Below are 22,477 nucleotides of genomic sequence, written 5' to 3' on the forward strand. Positions count from 1 at the left end.
ACATAGAACACAACTCTCAGAGCCAGAAGGATGACTGACACTAGATGCTGATAGGCAGATAGATGACCTGATTCTTCCCAGCCACATCAGAGACAGAGCAGGGACAGAGACAGAACAGAGCCGAGATGAGACAGGGACAGAGACAGAACAGAGATGAGATGAGACAGGGACAGAGACAGAACAGAGATGAGATAAGAGAGGGACAGAGACAGAACAGAGATGAGACAGGGACAGAGACAGAACAGAGCCGAGATGAGACAGGGTCAGAGACAGAACAGAGATGAGATGAGATGAGACAGAGACAGAACAGAGATGAGACAGGGACAGAGACAGAACAGAGATGAGATGAGACAGGAACAGAGACAGAACAGAGACAGAACAGAGATGAGACAGAGACAGGGACAGAGACAGAACAGAGATGAGACAGGGACAGAGACAGAACAGAGATGAGATGAGACAGAACAGAGACAGGGACAGAGTCGAGATGAGACAGGGACAGAGACAGAACAGAGATGAGATGAAACAGGGACAGAGACAGAACAGAGCCAAGATGAGACAGGGGCAGAGATGAGATGAGACAGGGACAGAGACAGGACAGAGCCGAAATGAGACAGGACAGAGCCGAGATGAGACAGGGACATAGACAGAACAGAGACAGAACAGAGCCGAGATGAGACAGGGACAGAAACAGAACAGAGACAGAACAGAGCCGAGATGAGACAGGGACAGAGACAGAACAGGGATGAGATGAGACAGGGACAGAACAGAGCCAAGATGAGACAGGGGCAGAGATGAGATGAGACAGGGACAGAGACAGGACAGAGCCGAAATGAGACAGGACAGAGCCGAGATGAGACAGGGACATAGACAGAACAGAGACAGAACAGAGCCGAGATGAGACAGGGACAGAAACAGAACAGAGACAGAACAGAGCCGAGATGAGACAGGGACAGAGACAGAACAGAGATGAGATGAGATCAAATCAAATCAAATTTATTTTATATAGCCCTTCGTACATCAGCTGATATCTCAAAGTGCTGTACAGAAACCCAGCCTAAAACCCCAAACAGCAAGCAATGCAGGTGTAGAAGCACGGTGGCTAGGAAAAACTCCCTAGAAAGGCCAAAACCTAGGAAGAAACCTAGAGAGAAACCAGGCTATGTGGGGTGGCCAGTCCTCTTCTGGCTGTGCCGGGTGGAGATTATAACAGAACATGGCCAAGATGTTCAAATGTTCATAAATGACCAGCATGGTGGAATAATAATAAGGCAGAACAGTTGAAACTGGTCTGTGATCTCTTGCATGAGACTAGCCGGATTTGAAAAAGTCGCTTTTTGATGAAAAAAAGTTCTGATGTCCGCAATTATTTCCTCTTTAGACATGTCACCCACTTTGACGCTAAAACAAAGTCAAGTCACAGGCCTGCAGATGAGACAGAGATCCCAAATAGTTGGTTTCTTAGTCAAAAAAATATTTTGGACAAAAGACATTTTGTCTGCAAAATAGAAGTGACATATTTGTGACAAAAAAGTGACATATTTGAAACGTGCCATTACAAGTAAACGAAACCAACCGAAACAGTTCGGAAGAGTTTGTGTAAATATTATGATGACATTTTGTGACGTTTTTGTTTGTTTTGGACTTCAGTGAGGGGTTTTTTTCCGGCTGTTTGGGCGCAGCCATTCTGGAGGCAAGCTGAAGTTCGGAGCCGAAGCTCCTTCGTTGCTGATTGGTCAACAGTAACGATTCTTTAATAACGAGAGACGACTCGTTTTCATGCATTTTTTCATTGAGAAATACTGCACCAAACATCTGAGTTAGATGAAAGAACTGGTTCTTAACTGACTTGCTTAAATAAATTAAATAAAAACATTTAAAAAATGTAAAATTACGAGACTAAAATCTCCTCTTCTTAGACTAATTCTGACTATTTTGAGGAAATATACTTAATCTCAAAATGGACAAACAGTACTATTGCCACCTTTTTCTAATTTTTCAAGCAAAGGTCTTTTAAGGGAGTATGAGAGCGCTCGTTCGGATTCGGCTCGCCGAGTTAGGCTAGGCGCCAGCCGAACTGAAGAATGCTGACGCCTTAAGCCGTCCGGCCTCACACACACCAGGAAACTTCCTCTTAAACTGTGCATCCTCTACTTAAAGGCTGTTATCACCCCCTTGAGAGGAGCCCTTTTCCATAGGCTAAAACATGTTACCTCTCCCGCCCCTGAGTCGAACCAAACGCAATGCTCGGTCCGTCTGGGTTACCCTATCATAATGAATCTGCTATGAATCTGTTGATAGACTGCATTCCCCCCAGCAGACTTCCACCCACCTCAACAACGCATGCTGGTCATGCACCTTTGTTTTATAAACCCTGCACCTATTGGAAATCATCTTGTAAGTCATGTGACTATAGGTCTACCTATCCCCTCCCTGGACAGTAAGTCATGTGACTATAGGCCTACCTATCCCCTCCCTGGACATTAAGTCATGTGACTATAGGTCTACCTTTCCCCTCCCTGGACAGTAAGTCATGTGACTATAGGTCTACCTATCCCCTCCCTGGGCAGTAAGTCATGTGACTATAGGTCTACCTATCCCCTCCCTGGGCAGTAAGTCATGTGACTATAGGTCTACCTATCCCCTCCCTGGGCAGTAAGTCATGTGACTATAGGTCTTCCTTTCCCCTCCCTGGACAGTAAGTCATGTGACTATAGGTCTACCTATCCCCTCCCTGGGCAGTAAGTCATGTGAGTATAGGTCTACCTATCCTCTCCCTGGGCAGTAAGTCATGTGACTATAGGTCTACCTTTCCCCTCCCTGGACAGTAAGTCATGTGACTATAGGTCTACCTTTCCCCTCCCTGGGCAGTAAGTCATGTGACTATAGGTCTACCTATAGTCCCCGCGATATGCAACTGTTCAGGGAAGTCAGGAACCAATACACGCAGTCAGTCAGGAAAGCAAATGCCAGCATCTTCAGGCAGAAATTTGCATCCTGTAGCTCTAACTCCAAAAAGTTCTGGGACACTGTGAAGTCCATGGAGAACAAGAGCACGGTCACCACCGATAAATCCATGATTATCGAAAACTTCAACAAGCATTTCTTAACTGCTGGCCATGCCTTCCTCCTGACTACTCCAACCTCTGCCATCAGCTCCGCCCCCCCCCCCCCCCCCGCAGCTACTCGCCCAAGCCTCTCCAGGTTCTCCTTTACCCAAATCAGCTGGGCTTGACAATCTGGACCCTCTATTTCTGAAACTATCCGCTGCCATTGTCGCAACCCCTATTACCAGCCTGTTCAACCTCTCTTTCATATCGTCTGAGATCCCCAAGGATTGGAAAGCTGCCGCAGTCATCCCCCTCTTCAAATGGGGAGACACCCTGGACCCAAACTGTTACAGACCTATATCCATCCTGCTCTGCCTATCTAAGGTCTTCGAAAGCCAAGTCAACAAACAGGTCACTGACCATCTCGAATCCCACCGTACAATCTGGTTTCCGAGCCGGTCACGGGTGCACCTCAGCCACGCTCAAGGTACTAAACGATATCATAACCGCCATCGATAAAAGACAGTACTGTGCAGCCGTCTTCATCGACCTTGCCAAGGCTTTCGACTCTGTCAATCACCATATTCTTATCGGCAGACTCAGTAGCCTCGGTTTTTCTGATGACTGCTTTGCCTGGTTCACCGACTACTTTGCAGACAGAGTTCAGTGTGTCAAATCGGAGGGCATGCTGTCCGGTCCTCTAGCAGTCTCTATGGGGGTGCCACAGGGTTCAATTCTCGGGCAGACTCTTTTCTCTGTATATATCAATGATGTTGCTCTTGCTGCGGGCAAGAGATCCCCTGGTCCACCTCTACGCAGACGACACCATTCTGTATACTTCCGGCCCGTCCTTGGATACTGTGCTATCTAACCTCCAAACGAGCTTCAATGCCATACAACACTCCTTCCGTGGCCTCCAACTGCTCTTAAACGCTAGTAAAACCAAATGCATGCTTTTCAACCGTTCGCTGCCTGCACCCGCACGCCCGACTAGCATCACCACCCTGGATGGTTCCAACCTAGAATATGTGGACATCTATAAGTACCTAGGTGTCTGGCTAGACTGTAAACTCTCCTTCCAGATTCATATCAAACATCTCCAATCTAAAATCAAATCTAGAGTCGGCTTTCTATTCCGCAACAAAGCCTTCTTCACTCACGCCGCCAAACTTACCCTAGTAAAACTGACTATCCTACCGATCCTCGACTTCGGCGATGTCATCTACAAAATAGCTTCCAATACTCTACTCAGCAAACTGGATGCAGTTTATCACAGTGCCATCTGTTTTGTTACTAATGCACCTTATACCACCCACCACTGCGACCTGTATGCTCTAGTCAGCTGGCCCTCGCTACATATTCATCGCCAGACCCACTGGCTCCAGGTCATCTACAAGTCCATGCTAGGTAAAGCTCTGCCTTATCTCAGTTCACTGGTCACGATGGCAACACCCACCCATAGCACGCGCTCCAGCAGGTGTATCTCACTGATCATCCCTAAAGCCAACACCTCATTTGGCCGCCTTTCGCTCCAGTTCTCTGCTGCCTGTGACTGGAACGAATTGCAAAAATCGCTGAAGTTGGAGACTTTTATCTCCCTCACTAACTTTAAACATCTGCTATCTGAGCAGCTAACCGATCGCTGTAGCTGTACATAGTCTATCGGTAAATAGCCCACCCAATTTACCTACCTCATCCCCATACTGTTTTTATTTATTTACTTTTCTGCTCTTTTGCACACCGGTATCTCTACCTGTACATGACCATCTGATCATTTATCACTCCAGTGTTAATCTGCAAAATTGTAATTATTCGCCTACCTCCTCATGCCTTTTGCACACAATGTATATAGACTCTCTTTTTTTTCTACTGTGTTATTGACTTGTTAATTGTTTACTCCATGTGTAACTGTGTTGTCTGTTCACACTGCTATGCTTTATCTTGGCAAGGTCGCAGTTGCAAATGAGAACTTGTTCTCAACTAGCCTACCTGGTTAAATAAAGGTGAAATAAAATAAATAAATAAATAAATACCTATCCCCTCCTTTGGCTGTGTGAGATATGGTACCTGTTGGCCCACACACATACATGAATGTGAATGTGACAATCATTCATTGCCCATCTCCGTTTGGAAAACATGCCGGGCCCACCCAGAGCCTTTAGTCTGTCTCAGTACAATGAGAATAGCCTAATTCTAGAATACCCTCCTATCGCTTTAAGACGCCATGTGGGAGGGGCGTGGTCAGACTCACGACAGCAGTGGAAACGCGATGAACGTTGCACCGGTGTACAGCAACCCCTGACAGAAGCACAGAGGATGCATCATAGCTACTATTTTACTCTGGAAACAAACTTCACTATCTTATTTTGGTGCTGATTTGTTTAAAACAAAAAAAAATAATAATAGAATTGGGAGTTTGGAAGAGTCGATAGGATATATATTCTCTACATTTTGCCTGGTCCCGTTGTTGAGCGGATCCAAGCCTACGGCAAGACAAGCCAACGTTGTTGTGTGATGAACGCGCCCTTGTCTTGAACCTGGGGCCTCTTTGAAACTGTCACGCGGATCAACGCCTTGTGGATGGGATGCTTTTCACGGTGAGTTCCGCGTGGCCTATGCATGCGCTTGAAATTAGATTCATAAAAAAAAAAAAAACTAAATTGTGGATATTTTATTCCGTCTTGATCATAGTGCATGCAGTTTACAAACAGACAGAGGCGCAGATAGGGGGGACCACGGGGGGTGAATATTGGGAGCGGAGTCGCTTTTGTAATCATCAACCAGGCTACTTACTGTTCCCTCGTCAGTGATCCTCGGCCGTATTGAAAGTGGGCTTAACTGGGGTCATTTCATGATTCTCTTTTTTTAACAGTTTAATTGGAGTAGTTGTCTCCTTTCTGTCGAGTGTAGATTATTCCTCACATTACAAAGAACAGCCAATTGCAACATGCGGTGGTTTTGGGCGCTGCCGGGTGCCTGTTTATTGAATGCAACGATGTTGCAAAAATAGGCTCGTGTTACTTTGTTGCCTTTTCTGTGTCCGGGTTCATGATCATTTGCTTTGCGTCTTGAACTCAATAGAATACAGTTTTTTTTTTTTGGTTTTCTGTTAGAATTCTGCTTTCAGTGCACTTATAATTATTTTCATATTTCTTAACTTTATATTCGACTGATTCATTTAGAAGTTGTGTAGCTTAAAGGAATTCAAGGAAATATGGCGCGAGTCACTTTTTATTATGGTAAAAAGAAAAGCGTCGCTTGTATTGAAGGCAGTGTGGCTGTAGCTCCTGGATACGTTGTCTAGACCAGGGAGCGTGATGGCCTGAATCTATGATGATGGTGAGGCTGTAGCTCCTGGATACGTTGTCTAGACCAGGGAGCGTGATGGCCTGAATCTATGATGATGGTGAGGCTGTAGCTCCTGGATACGTTGTCTAGACCAGGGAGCGTGATGGCCTGAATCTATGATGATGGTGAGGCTGTAGCTCCTGGATACGTTGTCTAGACCAGGGAGCGTGATGGCCTGAATCTATGAGGATGGTGGGGCTGTAGCTCCTGGATACGTTGTCTAGACCAGGGGAGCGTGATGGTCTGAATCTATGAGGATGGTGGGGCTGTAGCTCCTGTATACGTTGTCTAGACCAGGGGAGCGTGATGGTCTGAATCTATGAGGATGGTGGGGCTGTAGCTCCTGTATACGTTGTCTAGACCAGGGGAGCGTGATGGTCTGAATCTATGAGGATGGTGGGGCTGTAGCTCCTGTATACGTTGTCTAGACCAGGGGAGCGTGATGGCCTGAATCTATGAGGATGGTGGGGCTGTAGCTCCTGGATACGTTGTCTAGACCAGGGGAGCGTGATGGTCTGAATCTATGAGGATGGTGGGGCTGTAGCTCCTGGATACGTTGTCTAGACCAGGGGAGCGTGATGGTCTGAATCTATGATGATGGTGGGGCTGTAGCTCCTGTATACGTTGTCTAGACCAGGGGAGCGTGAGGGCCTGAATCTATGATGATGGTGATACTGTGGGGCTGTAGCTCCTGGATACGTTGTCTAGACCAGGGGAGCGTGATGGCCTGAATCTATGATGGTGATACTGTGGGGCTGTAGCTCCTGGATACGTTGTCTAGACCAGGGGAGCGTGATGGCCTGAATTTATGAGGATGGTGAGACGGTGATACTGTGGGGCTGTAGCTCCTGGATACGTTGTCTAGACCAGGGGAGCGTGATGGCCTGAATTTATGAGGATGGTGAGACGGTGATATCTTTCCTGATGTCCTCCATCATACCATGTCCACGAACAACGTCCCCTTTGATAGCCTAACTACTAAATGGTTGCACCAAAGCACCTTCTTAAAGAACATGTATTTGACAGAATGGGGAGAAAATGTATTTTTGCCAACTCACTCTGCAGCATTGAGTTTGGATCTCAGGCCAGAGAATTGTTCAATCATTAACCAGCAGACATTAGATAAAGTGGAACTGCTGGTGACAGAATGGACAAACTGACCCTATTAAGTCCAAAACTATGCACACACACACACACACACACACACACACACACATCGTAGCAGACATTTCACCTACTGTTTAGCCTCTTGTCGTGCGTGTGTGTATGCGCTGGTACACTGGTCAAAGTGCATCCCATTCTCCCAAACCATTACCCTCCTCGCCAGAGAGACTGTTGACATGGCAACCAGGTCTGTGTCACTGGGCATCAGATCAGCTCATTGGCTGGGAGTCCTCTACTGTCTGTGTTCCAAATGGCACCATAGTCACTATACAGTGCACTACTTCTGACCAGGGCCCATAGGGGCGGATAGAGAGGATAGGGAGCCATTTGGGACTAAGGTTCTCTGGTCCTCCTGTCATAATGGGGGGGGTTATTAGGGCTAAACATTATTTGAAAAAATGTGCAACGGAAAATTCAACCAAACCAATCGTTTCTCATTGGACAAATGTAGGTAGTTGCCTACCCCATGTTGCACTCAGGTTTCTAACGTTTTGTTGAATCAAGAATATTGGTGGCTAAATCAAACGTTTTAATTGTCATTAAATGAATGGATCTTTTCATGTGTCTGTGTTCCTGTGTGGCAGCTGTGAACCGCTGTGTTCTGTCTCTCACCATGTACTGTGTTGTGGGAGGAAAGCCATGTCTTTGTAGGGTTGGGGAGGCCATGCATCCTGCTTTAAACTCTGTCATAGAATGTGTGTGTACATGTGTGTATGGGGGGTTGACATTCCAGGAAATACCAACATAAACTGTTATTTTCTCCTAGGGAATGTCTCTGTGGACTGTGACACTTAGCTGAATGATACTGAGTATGTGGTGAAGGGTTGTACCCTGTAGTTTGGTTGACTGATGTTGTGTTGCCAGTTCAACACTTAGAAGTTGGTCTTTCAGGGACACTTTGGAGTCGGAATGGATCCATCTGTATCATTGGTTCTCCTCCTCTGGTCCTGACTGTTTACTGTTCTGACAGGTTGTATCCTAACTGGCACCCTGTCCCCTATAGTCTGTATCCCAACTGACACCCTGTCCCCTATAGTCTGTATCCCAACTGACACCCTGTCCCCTATAGTCTGTATTCCAACTGACACCCTGTCCCCTATAGTCTGTATCCCAACGGCCACCCTGTCCCCTATAGTCTGTATTCCCATCTGACACCCTGTCCCCTATAGACTGTATCCCAACGGCCACCCTGTCCCCTATAGTCTGTATTCCCATCTGACACCCTGTCCTCTATAGTCTGTATCCCAACGGCCACCCTGTACTCTATAGTCTGTATCCCAACGGCCACCCTGTCCCCTATAGTCTGTATTCCCATCTGACACCCTGTCCTCTATAGTCTGTATCCCAACGGCCACCCTGTACTCTATAGACTGTATCCCAACGGCCACCCTGTCCCCTATAGTCTGTATTCCCATCTGACACCCTGTCCTCTATAGTCTGTATCCCAACTGACACCCTGTCCCCTATAGTCTGTATCCCAACGGCCACCCTGTACTCTATAGTCTGTATCCCAACGGCCACCCTGTCCCCTATAGTCTGTATTCCCATCTGACACCCTGTCCCCTATAGACTGTATCCCAACGGCCACCCTGTCCCCTATAGTCTGTATCCCAACGGCCACCCTGTACTCTATAGACTGTATCCCAACGGCCACCCTGTACTCTATAGTCTGTATCCCAACGGCCACCCTGTACTCTATAGTCTGTATCCCAACTGACACCCTGTCCCCTATAGTCTGTATCCCAACGGCCACCCTGTACTCTATAGTGCTCTCCATAAGATCCTGCTAGGGAATAGGGTGGTGTTTAGGATGCAGACATCATTTGACCGTGTTGTCCTCTACTGCTTTTGGCACACAGTTCTAATGGTCTGTAACTAAGTAACTAACTAACTAGGTCTGTGATTTGTGCACAGGAGTTAACCTTTGACCTTTGGTTTGTTCACTGCGGCACAGCAAACTTGATGTAACCCCTGTTATGTTGCCCCAACATCTAAATTCCACGGGGGTTTGGTGAGTCTCAGATGTCACTGTGAATACTGTGTTTGTTCCTGGGACCCTTTTGTTTCAGGCCTGATAATAATACTGTGTGTGTGTGTGTGTGTGTGTGTGTGTGTGTGTGTGTGTGTGTGTGTGTGTGTGTGTGTGTGTGTGTGTGTGTGTGTGTGTGTGTGTGTGTGTGTGTGTGTGTGTGTGTGTGTGTGTGTGTGTGTGTGTGCCAGCGTGATAGTAGAGTTTGTTCACAAGCCAGAGGGCATGTTTATTCAGCAACCCCCTGCTATCTGGGGTCCCAAGGACGTCCGACTCATTATACAGTCCTCTACACTCTCAACATTATACAGTCCTCTACACTCTCATCATTATACAGTCCTCTACACTCTCATCGTTATACAGTCCTCTACACTCTCATCATTATACAGTTCTCTACACTCTCTCATCATTATACAGTTCTCTACAGTCCTCTACACTCTCAACATTATACAGTCCTCTACAGTCCTACACTCTCATCATTATACAGTCCTCTACACTCTCTCAACATTATACAGTCCTCTACACTCTCATCATTATACAGTCCTCTACACTCTCATCATTATACAGTCCTCTACACTCTCTCATCATTATACAGTCCTCTACACTCTCATCATTATACAGTCCTCTACACTCTCTCATCATTATACAGTCCTCTACACTCTCATCATTATACAGTCCTCTACACTCTCATCATTATACAGTCCTCTACACTCTCATTATTATACAGTCCTCTACACTCTCAACATTCTACAGTCCTCTACACTCTCATCATTATACAGTCCTCTACACTCTCATCATTATACAGTCCTCTACACTCTCATCATTATACAGTCCTCTACACTCTCATCATTATACAGTCCTCTACACTCTCATCATTATACAGTCCTCTACACTCTCATCATTATACAGTCCTCTGCTCTCTCTCTCGTCGTCACGCAGTCCTCTGCTCTCTCTCTCGTCATCACGCAGTCCTCTGCTCTCTCTCTCGTCGTCACACAGTCCTCTGCTCTCTCTCGTCGTCACGCAGTCCTCTGCTCTCTCTCTCTCGTCGTTACGCAGTCCTCTGCTCTCTCTCTCGTCGTCACACAGTCCTCTGCTCTCTCTCGTCGTCACGCAGTCCTCTGCTCTCTAACTCGTCATTACACCGTCCTCTGCTCTCTAACTCGTCGTCACGCAGTCCTCTGCTCTCTAACTCGTCGTCACGCAGTCCTCTGCTCTCTCTCTCTCGTCGTCACGCAGTCCTCTGCTCTCTCTCTCGTCGTCACGCAGTCCTCTGCTCTCTCTCTCGTCGTCACGCAGTCCTCTGCTCTCTCTCTCGTCGTCACGCAGTCCTCTGCTCTCTCTCTCGTCGTCACGCAGTCCTCTGCTCTCTCTCTCGTCGTCACGCAGTCCTCTGCTCTCTCTCGTCGTCACGCAGTCCTCTGCTCTCTCTCTCGTCGTCACGCAGTCCTCTGCTCTCTCTCTCGTCGTCACGCAGTCCTCTGCTCTCTCTCTCGTCGTCACGCAGTCCTCTGCTCTCTCTCTCGTCGTCACGCAGTCCTCTGCTCTCTCTCTCGTCGTCACGCAGTCCTCTGCTCTCTCTCTCGTCGTCACGCAGTCCTCTGCTCTCTCTCTCGTCGTCACGCAGTCCTCTGCTCTCTCTCTCGTCGTCACGCAGTCCTCTGCTCTCTCTCTCGTCGTCACGCAGTCCTCTGCTCTCTCTCTCGTCGTCACGCAGTCCTCTGCTCTCTCTCTCGTCGTCACGCAGTCCTCTGCTCTCTCTCTCGTCGTCACGCAGTCCTCTGCTCTCTCTCTCGTCGTCACGCAGTCCTCTGCTCTCTCTCTCGTCGTCACGCAGTCCTCTGCTCTCTCTCTCGTCGTCACGCAGTCCTCTGCTCTCTCTCTCGTCGTCACGCAGTCCTCTGCTCTCTCTCTCGTCGTCACGCAGTCCTTTGCTCTCTCTCTCTCGTCGTCACGCAGTCCTCTGCTCTCTTTCTCGTCGTCACGCAGTCCTCTGCTCTCTCTCTCGTCGTCACGCAGTCCTCTGCTCTCTCTCTCGTCATCACGCAGTCCTCTACTCTCTCTCTCGTCGTTACGCAGTCCTCTGCTCTCTCTCGTCGTTACACAGTCCTCTGCTCTCTCTCTCTCTCGTCGTTACACAGTCCTCTGCTCTCTCTCTCTCTCGTCGTCACACAGTCCTCTGCTCTCTCTCGTCGTCACACCGTCCTCTGCTCTCTCTCTCTCTCGTCGTCACACAGTCCTCTGCTCTCTCTCGTCGTCACACAGTCCTCTGCTCTCTCTCTCTCTCTCGTCGTCACACAGTCCTCTGCTCTCTCTCTCTCTCTCGTCGTCACACAGTCCTCTGCTCTCTCTCTCGTCGTTATACAGTCCTCTGCTCTCTCTGAACAGATGTCAACATTCTGATGCATCTAAAGCACGGGTAACAGTGAAAGGTCAGGAAGCACACACACTCACAGTACAGTTTAGAAGTACAATACCACGTAATTAAAACCGTATTGCTGCTGGTTGGTTTAGAGTAGTGTCTGTTTATTTGTTTAGAGTATGGATTGATGTGTGTGTGTCCGTGTTAATTTCTGTTGATATGGGAGACTCCTACTCCCCCTGCCCTTCCTGTGGGCTCAGACCTTTATACACACACACACACACACACACACACACACACACACACCCCTGTACCGCCACAGTGCGTGTCACCAGTAATTGCCATGTAAAGCTAACTGATGTCAGTTAACTTATCTTTCTAGTGTAATTAGGAACATTCCTTTAGCGCTGTGCAGTGCAGAACACAGTTCAACAGCCATGGATGTGTGTCTCAGATGTTCACCAATTAGTCCAACCAATGAGGTCAAGTCTTTGGTCCAGCTGGTGAACTGGAAGGCCAAGCCGTGTGGTTTGGGAACTGAGGACAGCAGTAATTTTAAGGAGGAAAACTTAACCGGTCCCCCATATCTTACTTCTGATAAAACCTCCAAGTATATAATTTTTAGATAGCTGAGAATTAGAATGCGTTTTAATATGTCTTGACTGTTCCGGAGTTCCACTTTGTTCTGATCTCCTTCACCCTCACTGTGCCCACTCTCTTTAGGCTGTGTAGTAAGTATTCTAAATGCCATGGAGGGAGGTGCCCCCTCTGAAGACCTCTGCCTGTTTACTTCTAGATGCCACGCTCAGTGCCATTACATCACTCTGTGCAACAGTTGAAAAGGGAGGGTATATTACTGGAAAATGCCAACGTTTACCAGTAAAATACCAGCGTTTTGGTAACGTTCAAGGATTTAATGTAATTTTTTCACAAGACATCTAGTGTCCCTTTTGGGTCCTTCAGATTATCCCAGATGTGTGTAATCATCTCCGGCCCTCTGTGTGGCCTTATAGCATGTCAAATATTCAAAGATAAGATTTAAAAAAAATAATAATAGCACAAGAAATCTGTAAATCATTATCCTGAATACAAACCATCAACTTAGTGAATATCATTGGTATTTAATGAGGGTTTCGGCATGAAGTATCCTTGTTTTCTTTTAACAGGTTCATTTATCCTACTGTATCACGGTCTCTGTTGTACATGTACTGGTGACGGTGGTGGAAAAAGTGGATGGTTAGTTGCAGAGTTAATTGAATATAAAGCCTGTGTGTACAGTGGCAGGAACCAGTAGGTATAAACCCTCTGGAATTACCAGGATTTCTGCATTAATTGGACATCAAATCTGATCTTCATCTATGTCACAACAACAGACAAACCCAGTGTGCTTAAACTAATAACACACTAATTAATGTATTTTTCTTGTCTATATTGAATAGATCATTTAAACATCCACAGTGTATGTTGGAAAAGTATCTGAACCCCCCGAGGCTAATGACTTCTCCAAAAGCTAATGGGAGTCAGGAGTCAGCTGACATGGAGTCCAATCAATGAGACCAGATTGGAGATGTTTGTTACAGCTGCCCTGCCCTATTAAAACAACACTCACAAAATGTTTATTTGCTATTCCCTAGTAGGGTGGCACATTTTGGGGAATATTCAGAGTTGGAAACTTTCCGTGGGAATTAATAGAAATATGTGCAAAATAATATTTATACCATTTAAATGTAAATGTTTTTTTGCATTGGATATATTTACCTTACCATATATGGAGACAAACCTTTTACCTTATAAGTAGACATAATTGCAAATTATTTAATACTTCCAATATGAAAAAAATAAATGTAGTTACGAAATAAACTTTAAATAAATGAGTTAACTCTTCACATGAGATGATTTCACTGAACAACAAAATAAAGGGAATATTGAAGGATCCTCAATGATCCATTGCATCACTCAAAGGATATTCTAGAAACTAAAGCTTTGGTTGTCTTCCTCTCAGGCTTCCATGTCTTCTCCCTGGACCTCCTCAATGTCCACCTCTTGACCATCAGACTCTGAGGCCTCCTCTTCACTGTCACTTTCCAACCTTGTTGAGGATGGCTCGTGGTCAGGCTCAAAAAGCCTCAAATTTGCCTGGATGGCCACCAATCTTTCAACCCTTGTATTGGTCAGCCTGTTGCGTGCTTTGGTGTGTGTGTGTGTTCCCAAACAAGGACCAGTTGCGCTCTGAGGCAGCTGATGTTGGTGGGATTTGTAGGATGATGGAGGCAACAGGAGAAAGAGCCTCAGATCCACAAAGTCCCTTCCACCAGGTGGCTGATGAGATATGTTGGCACGACTGCCATATTGCATCTCCATCCCAAAGCCCTTGCTTGGAAGTGTACTTCGCCAGACTGCCAAGAACCTTGTCCTCATCCACGTCAAGGTGGCGAGACGCGGTAGTGATGACGCCATAGGCCTTGTTGATCTCTGCACCAGACAGGATGCTCTTGCCAGCATACTTGGGGTACAACATGTACGCTGTGGCGTGTATGGGCCGAAGTCTTCACGCTTTTTGATGTATTTCAGAACAGCAGTTTCCTCTGCTTGGAACAACAGTGAAGTGGGCAGATCAGTAAGGATTTATTCTCTTACATCTGCAAGCAGAGAACATCAGACAGGATGACATTGTCTCCCTCAATCCGTGCAATGGCTACTGCTATAGGTTTCAGGAGTTTCAGGCTATTTACCACTCTCTCCCAAAATACATCATCCAGGAGGATCCTCTTGATGGGGCTGTCCATATCAGCAGACTGTGATACGGCCATTTCTTGGAGAGACTCCTTCCCCTCCAGGAGACCGTCAAACATAATGACAACACCACCCCAACAGGTGTTGCTGGGCAGCTTCAATGTGGTGCTCTTATTCTTCTCACTTTTCTTGGTGTGGTAGATTGCTGCTATAACCTGATGACCTTTCACATACCTAACCATTTCATTGGCTCTCTTGTAGAGTGTATCCATTGTTTTCAGTGTCATGATTTCCTTGAGGAGCAGATTCAATGCATGAGCAGCACAGCCAATGGGTGTGATGTGAGGGTAGGACTCTCGCATTGTAGGTCACCAGTGCAAATACATTCTGTGGTCCAAGGTCATTGATGACTGCCTTCAGCTCATCTGCAATGTAGAGATCGGTGCATCTGTGCTCTTGTAGAATACTGGCTGAGGGGTGGAGTTAATGATGTAGTTAATTATTCCTTGCCCACGAACATTCGACTGCCCATCAGAGATGATTGCAATACAGTCTGCTTTCTCTATGATTTGCTTGACCTTCACTTGGACTCTGCATCCAGCAAATGAGTAGATAAAGCATGTCTGGTTGGAGGGGTATATGCTGAGCGAAGAACATTCAGAAATCTCTTCCAATACACATTGCCTGTGAGCATCAGAGGTGAACCAGTGAACCAGTTGCGTACACAGCTCGAGCAAGACATTCATAATTTCTCTGACTACTTTCCTCCATTGAGTCAAATATACTTCTGATTCCAGGAGGACCGTGAGCTGTTGCTATCGATAAGGAGTCTGATTCATCATTTTCATCTCGAATAGAAGTAAGAGGGACTTTTGTCAGAGGTTGTGAGCCCTGGGGGAACTTTATGCACTTGGCCAGATGATTCTGCATTTGTTGTGTTCTTCACATATGAGTTGGCACAGTATTTGCAAAATGGACACAGATTTTCTTTATACATTAGCTGCAGTGTCTCCACACATCAGATTGTGCCCGTGGCATTTTCCTGTAAAGATTAGAAAGAAATTAGTTAAAAACCCCCACATACAAGATCACGTGCAGATAAATAGTTAAGCAGTTAGATTAAACAACTCCTTTGTAAGATAAATGTTTTAAAAAATGATGTATGGAAACAGGTGAATTAACACTCCTCAGTTAGCAGGTTCAAGCAAGCTAAAACCCACATGGTAGCAAAAACGAAGTAGCAGAATTTGTTAACAAGTTAGAAATGATTTAAACACACTTCGCTGTAGGCTACTATTTACAAGTTAACAAAAAATCATGTATGTCATATAAAATATTTTCACCCCACCCAGTATTGTAATCAAAACTTACCAGAAAGCGTGTAGTCCTTGGGTCAGACAGTGTAGTAGTGTGGGCTCAATAGCATCTCATTAGTGTGCAAGATCTTGAGAAGAATGCGCAGAATGCTCAATGAGGTTTAGAAGAATCCTAGAGTGTCAACTAAAGACTGACAGAAATCTCTGGAACATGCTTACATCTCTGTTGACGAGTCTACGATACGTAAAACACTAAACAAGAATGGTGTTACTGGGAGGACACCACGGAAGAAGCCACTGCCGTCCCCCTCTTCCTCCTGACCCCATCCCTCCCTGACCCCGTTCCTCTGTAATTCTTGTCAGGTTTTAAACAGCAGCTCAGTAACAGGACAGAGGTCACAGCACATGGAGTCTACGTCACAAGTGGCACCATATCCCCCTGTTTTTAGTGCACTACTGTTGACCTTACAATCAACACCTTTTGTATCAAAAAGCCATAGTTGAACGCACTTTGTTTAGCTTTCAGGCTTATCTTTTAAACCCATGCAGGATCGCCCATAGGGTGCACTAGGCCCCATAGGGCTCTGGTCAGAAGTAGTGGACTATATAGGGAACAGGCTGCTATTTGAAACTCAACCGTAAACTAGTAGAAACATGTTCCTAACGGTCTCTCTTGGATCCTGACTGAGAGGAGAGAGCAGCATTCCATAGAACACGCTGCCTCCCTCTGTTGTCCGCGTGGGAGGTGTGACACGAGCAATGCTGATGACCTCACACACACACGTTAGGTGAGCGCTGATGGTTGGAGGTGATGGCAGCACTATGGTTTAACACTACGATGTTCGTTCACACCACAGGGTTGGTTGACACACTGCAGGGTTCACAACACACACCTGTGTGGGTGGAGGTGTGAGGAGAGACAGAGGAGTAACCAGCTCACACTGTGGTCTACAGTTAGTCTGACTCTGGCCTATATACTCTGGACATCTGTCAGCCAACAGAAAGGCCTATATACTCTGGACATCAGTCTGGCCAACAGAAAGGCCTATATACTCTGGACATCAGTCAGCCAACAGAAAGGCCTATATACTCTGGACATCAGTCTGGCCAACAGAAAGGCCTATATACTCTGGACATCAGTCAGCCAACAGAAAGGCCTATATACTCTGGACATCAGTCAGCCAACAGAAAGGCCTATATACTCTGGACATCAGTCTGGCCAACAGAAAGGCCTATATACTCTAGACATCAGTCAGCCAACAGAAAGGCCTATATACTCTGGACATCAGTCTGGCCAACAGAAAGGCCTATATACTCTGGACATCAGTCAGCCAACAGAAAGGCCTATATACTCTGGACATCAGTCAGCCAACAGAAAGGCCTATATACTCTGGACATCAGTCAGCCAACAGAAAGGCCTATATACTCTGGACATCAGTCCAGCCAACAGAAAGGCCTATATACTCTGGACATCAGTCAGCCAACAGAAAGGCCTGTTTTCTGCGTCATGACAATTTATCCTAGACAGACTTCTAAATATAGAACATCTATTTGGCTACCAATGATTCATTGAAAATGAGCTTTTCTTGAAAGTGCAACATGCTCCATTTAAAATGACGTCCCCGACTGTAAGTCATTATTGTGCTGCTGTCTGCATGGTCCCACCCTGTTGGTCTGATGGAGAGATAATGGGCTGTTCCTCTTCTAAATGGGACGTTCACCTCTGGTAAGTGGCTGTGTAGCACGACCCAGAGACATACATTAAGAGCGTGGCCAGGTTTGAGAACGGCTGCCATGGTAACGTCTCTATTCTCTAGATGTTGGTGATGTCACAATGCTAGAGTGACAGTTCCCTGCCGTAAACAAACAAAACAGAGCAGCAAATTTCCGATGTTTTTATTGATTAGCGTTCGGGATCGTGTGCATCCAAGGCGGTGTTGTGTTGTGGTGTCAAACAAATGACTTATCTGCTTTCACTGGACTTCACAGGTTTAAAACCTGTCGGAAATAAACCGTGCAGCTCTGAAGTGTGGCAGTGGCTACAGAGCCTTTTACCTTGGCTACTGAGGAGGAAGTGGCTCTCAGAACGTTCAGACAGAAACCTCTCTAGATACATGTATAGGACTCTGGCACGGCCCAGCAGCCTGCTAGGAGTTCCGGCACGGCCCAGCAGCCTGCTAGGAGTTCCGGCACGGCCCAGCAGCCTGCTAGGAGTTCCGGCACGGCCCAGCAGCCTGCTAGGAGTTCCGGCACGGCCCAGCAGCCTGCTAGGAGTTCCGGCACGGCCCAGCAGCCTGCTAGGAGTTCCGGCACGGCCCAGCAGCCTGCTAGGAGTTCCGGCACGGCCCAGCAGCCTGCTAGGAGTTCCGGCACGGCCCAGCAGCCTGCTAGGAGTTCCGGCACGGCCCAGCAGCCTGCTAGGAGTTCCGGCACGGCCCAGCAGCCTGCTAGGAGTTCCGGCACGGCCCAGCAGCCTGCTAGGAGTTCCGGCACGGCCCAGCAGCCTGCTAGGAGTTCCGGCACGGCCCAGCAGCCTGCTAGGAGTTCCGGCACGGCCCAGCAGCCTGCTAGGAGTTCCGGCACGGCCCAGCAGCCTGCTAGGAGTTCCGGCACGGCCCAGCAGCCTGCTAGGAGTTCCGGCACGGCCCAGCAGCCTGCTAGGAGTTCCGGCACGGCCCAGCAGCCTGCTAGGAGTTCCGGCACGGCCCAGCAGCCTGCTAGGAGTTCCGGCACGGCCCAGCAGCCTGCTAGGAGTTCCGGCACGGCCCAGCAGCCTGCTAGGAGTTCCGGCACGGCCCAGCAGCCTGCTAGGAGTCCGGCACGGCCCAGCAGCCTGCTAGGAGTCCGGCACGGCCCAGCAGCCTGCTAGGAGTCCGGCACGGCCCAGCAGCCTGCTAAGTTACTTGGTGCAGTAAAGACCGACATCTAGCAGAGACCAACTGTCTGGTGAATTACAGGCACTACTGGCAAATCTCTGAATAGTGTAATATAACCCAGGTCACTGATTTCTGGAAACTTCCAATGTCATCAGTAGCTAGAGGAGACTACTGTAAAAGATTGAAGAAGACTATTCTATTCTGTTCTTATTCCCAGGTCTTATGTCCAACAGTCTGGGGAATGACTGGGATAAGAGGCAGATCTCTGAAGAAACCCAGTCTGGTTAACCCATGCCTGTGTAGAATGAACATCTAGAACAAGCCTGCCTAGCCGCCATAGCCGGTCGCTGTTTCCAGGTCTTGTGGATTGGGCCATATGCGACCCCCCCCCCCCCATGCCCTCAGGTCATCCTGTCATCACTCTATCCAGGTCAGTAGTTTTTATTGGCTCCAGACTGACTGTCCAGACTGACTGAGTGCCACTGCCCAGCTTCAGCCACCTTCTCTGGGGTTGAATGGGCTGCATGGTGGGGGAGGGGGATACCACCTTCTCTGGGGTTGGATGGGCTGCATGGTGAGGGTTGGGGGTTATCACTCTTCTCTAGAATGGAGCTGGGCTGTTAGTAATGTAGAGTTCTATAATCTGAAGGGTCAGTAAACTCCCTCTAATGGAGCTGGGCTGTTAGTAATGTAGAGATCTGAAGGGTCAGTAACTTCCTCTAATGGAGCTGGGCTGTTAGTAATGTAGAGTTCTGTAATCTAAAGGGTTAGTAAACTCCCTCTAATGGAGCTGGGCTGTTAGTAATGTAGAGTTCTGTAATCAGAAGGGTTAGTAAACTCCTCTAATGAAGCTGGGCTGTTAGTAATGTAGAGTTCTGTAATCTGAAGGGTTAGTAAACTCCCTCTAATGGAGCTGGGCTGTTAGTAATGTAGAGTTCTGTAATCTGATGGGTCAGTAAACTCCCTCTAATGGAGCTGGGCTGTTAGTAATGTAGAGTTCTGTAATCTGAAGGGTCAGTAAACTCCCTCTAATGGAGTTGGGCTGTTAGTAATGTAGAGTTCTGTAATCTGATGGGTCAGTAAACTCCCTCTAATGGAGCTGAGCTGTTAGTAATGTAGAGATCTGAAGGGTTAGTAAACTCCCTCTAATGGAGCTGGGCTGTTAGTAATGTAGAGTTCTGTAATCTGAAGGGTCAGTAAACTCCCTCTAATGGAGCTGGGCTGTTAGTAATGTAGAGATCTGAAGGGTTAGTAAACTCCCTCTAATGGAGCTGGGCTGTTAGTAATGTAGAGTTCTGTAATCTGAAGAAGTGGATGAGGTATTCAGTAGAGGGTTGTAAAACATAACTCAGTGTTATTTATGAATGGAGATTAGTGAATGTTTCTCCTCATAACTCAGGTTACAGCTCCCACAGCAACTGTTACTGCTGTCATTTCCTCACAGTGTGTGTGTGTGTGTGTGTGTGTGTGTGTGTGTGATGGAATAACTTATTTTAGTAGCTACAGTACAACTCCACAGCATTTGTCTTTCAACTCAATCAAGCCAAGTGTGTTTTGCCTCTAATTAACTCTGATTGAAGTGGAGGAAATCTGTCTGTTTTAGAGGAAGCTGAACGTTAAAGCCTCGTGGAACCCACTCGTTGCCTTTCTCATGATTCCTTCGTGTTCAGGGTTTTCTCTCCCCATAATGTTGGGTCTTAATGAACCAGAAATATACCACAGTCAGTAACCTATATGTAACCTATAAACACCTAACATTTAGAGTGCACGTCCCCAATGGCACTCTGTTTCCTGTATAGTGATGGGCCCTATGGGCTCTGGTCAAAAGAAGTGCACTACATAGGGAATAGGGTGCCCTTTGGGAAGCAGACAAAGTTAACACGGCGTTTCCATGGCGTTCCCAGGGTAAGAATACTGTTGGGAAAACCCTCTGGAATTCCACAATGTCTTCCTGACCAGATGTCACATGATGAGGAAAAGAGGAACATATTTAGGGATGGATTGGAGTGTGTGTGTGTGTGTGTGTGTGAAGGCTGTTGGTGAGTCACCGTGGGAACTCTGGGGTCACTGCTTGGGAATTCACTTTTCAAACACGTTTACAACGCACACACACACCCACACACACACACATGCTCTTTGACAAAATGCAACATCCATGTCACGTGAGTCAGAACACAGAGAACACAGAACACAGAGAAGATAAACAGCTGGGGTGTCTGTACTATAATGGACATTCATAGATTGCAGTGTTCTGTCATCACTGTACTAAAGTATTCATTCTCCCCGATGGGATTTAAATAGTTGAATATCACGTAGTCTGTATGTTGCAAACCATATTTCACAATGTTCAGAGAGAGAGAGAGGTAGAGCGAGAGAGATGATGAGAAAGATTGAAAAGGGTGGAGAGAGACATTCAGTCTAAACATTGCCTTCCTCCCACACCCCAACACACTCAGCACGACCCTGACCTTTGACCCAAAAGTGAATTATGGGGCCTGAGCTAGCAGGATGTCATAGAGATGAACCATGCATAACATACTGTGGGTGCTGTGAAACATCTCAACTGATGATCTGACATTCAACACACACAGTCTTGTACAGCTAGCCACATGTAGAGGGGTCTTGGTCTTTGCAAATTGTGGTTTATAACCCTTTCGCAAAAGCGTATTATAGACTGGCATTTGCTTATGAATGATTCTCCTTCCCTTGCTAGTAGTAGCTAGCCGGCAGCCCGACTAGCTGGCTTTAGCCTGGGTAAAAACATGACAAGCTTGCTAGCGTTTTAAAATCAAATCAAATTGCATTAGTCACATGCGCAGAATACAACAGGTGTAGTAGACCTTACAGTGAAATGCTGAATACAACAGGTGTAGTAGACCTTACAGTGAAATGCTGAATACAACAGGTGTAGTAGACCTTACAGTGAAATGCTGAATACAACAGGTGTAGTAGACCTTACAGTGAAATGCTGAATACAACAGGTGTAGTAGACCTTACAGTGAAATGCTGAATACAACAGGTGTAGTAGACCTTACAGTGAAATGCTGAATACAACAGGTGTAGTAGACCTTACAGTGAAATGCTGAATACAACAGGTGTAGTAGACCTTACAGTGAAATGCTGAATACAACAGGTGTAGTAGACCTTACAGTGAAATGCTGAATACAACAGGTGTAGTAGACCTTACAGTGAAATGCTGAATACAACAGGTGTAGTAGACCTTACAGTGAAATGCTGAATACAACAGGTGTAGGTAGACCTTACAGTGAAATGCTGAATACAACAGGTAGACCTTACAGTGAAATGCTGAATACAACAGGTAGACCTTACAGTGAAATGCTGAATACAACAGGTGTAGTAGGGGGGGCACTGCAAGTAGTCTGGGGAGCCATGTGATTAGATGTTCAGGAGTCTTAAGGCTTGGGGGTAGAAGCTGTTTAGACATGGTGCTCCGGTACCGCTTGCTGTGTGGTAGCAGAGAGAACAGTCTATGACTAGGGTGGCTGGAGTCTTTGACAATTTTTAGGGCCTTCCTCTGACACCACCTGGTATAGAGGTCTTGGTTGACAGGAAGCTTGGCCTCGGTGATGTACTGGGCCGTT

General features: G+C 46.9%; 1 protein-coding gene across 2 annotated transcripts in view; it reads left to right on the forward strand.

Moving 5' to 3' along the window:
- Positions 1-5,273: 5,273 nt before the first annotated feature.
- cdc42ep4a (CDC42 effector protein 4a) overlaps positions 5,274-22,477 on the forward strand; it is a 38,097-nt gene continuing 20,893 nt past the window's right edge. Inside the window, exons 1-2 of one of the 2 annotated variants that reach the window (XM_090197570.1) lie at positions 5,291-5,644; positions 19,093-19,305. The gene's annotated coding sequence lies outside the window, so the exon portion shown is untranslated. Of the gene's footprint in view, positions 5,645-19,092; positions 19,306-22,477 lie in introns of both variants that reach the window. The other variant, XM_036973361.2, reaches the window with a different exon arrangement.

This window comes from Oncorhynchus mykiss, chromosome 13 (assembly GCF_057628025.1).
Source record: "Oncorhynchus mykiss isolate SJ-2025 chromosome 13, ASM5762802v1, whole genome shotgun sequence".
In the NCBI taxonomy this organism is placed as follows: Eukaryota; Metazoa; Chordata; class Actinopteri; order Salmoniformes; family Salmonidae; genus Oncorhynchus; species Oncorhynchus mykiss.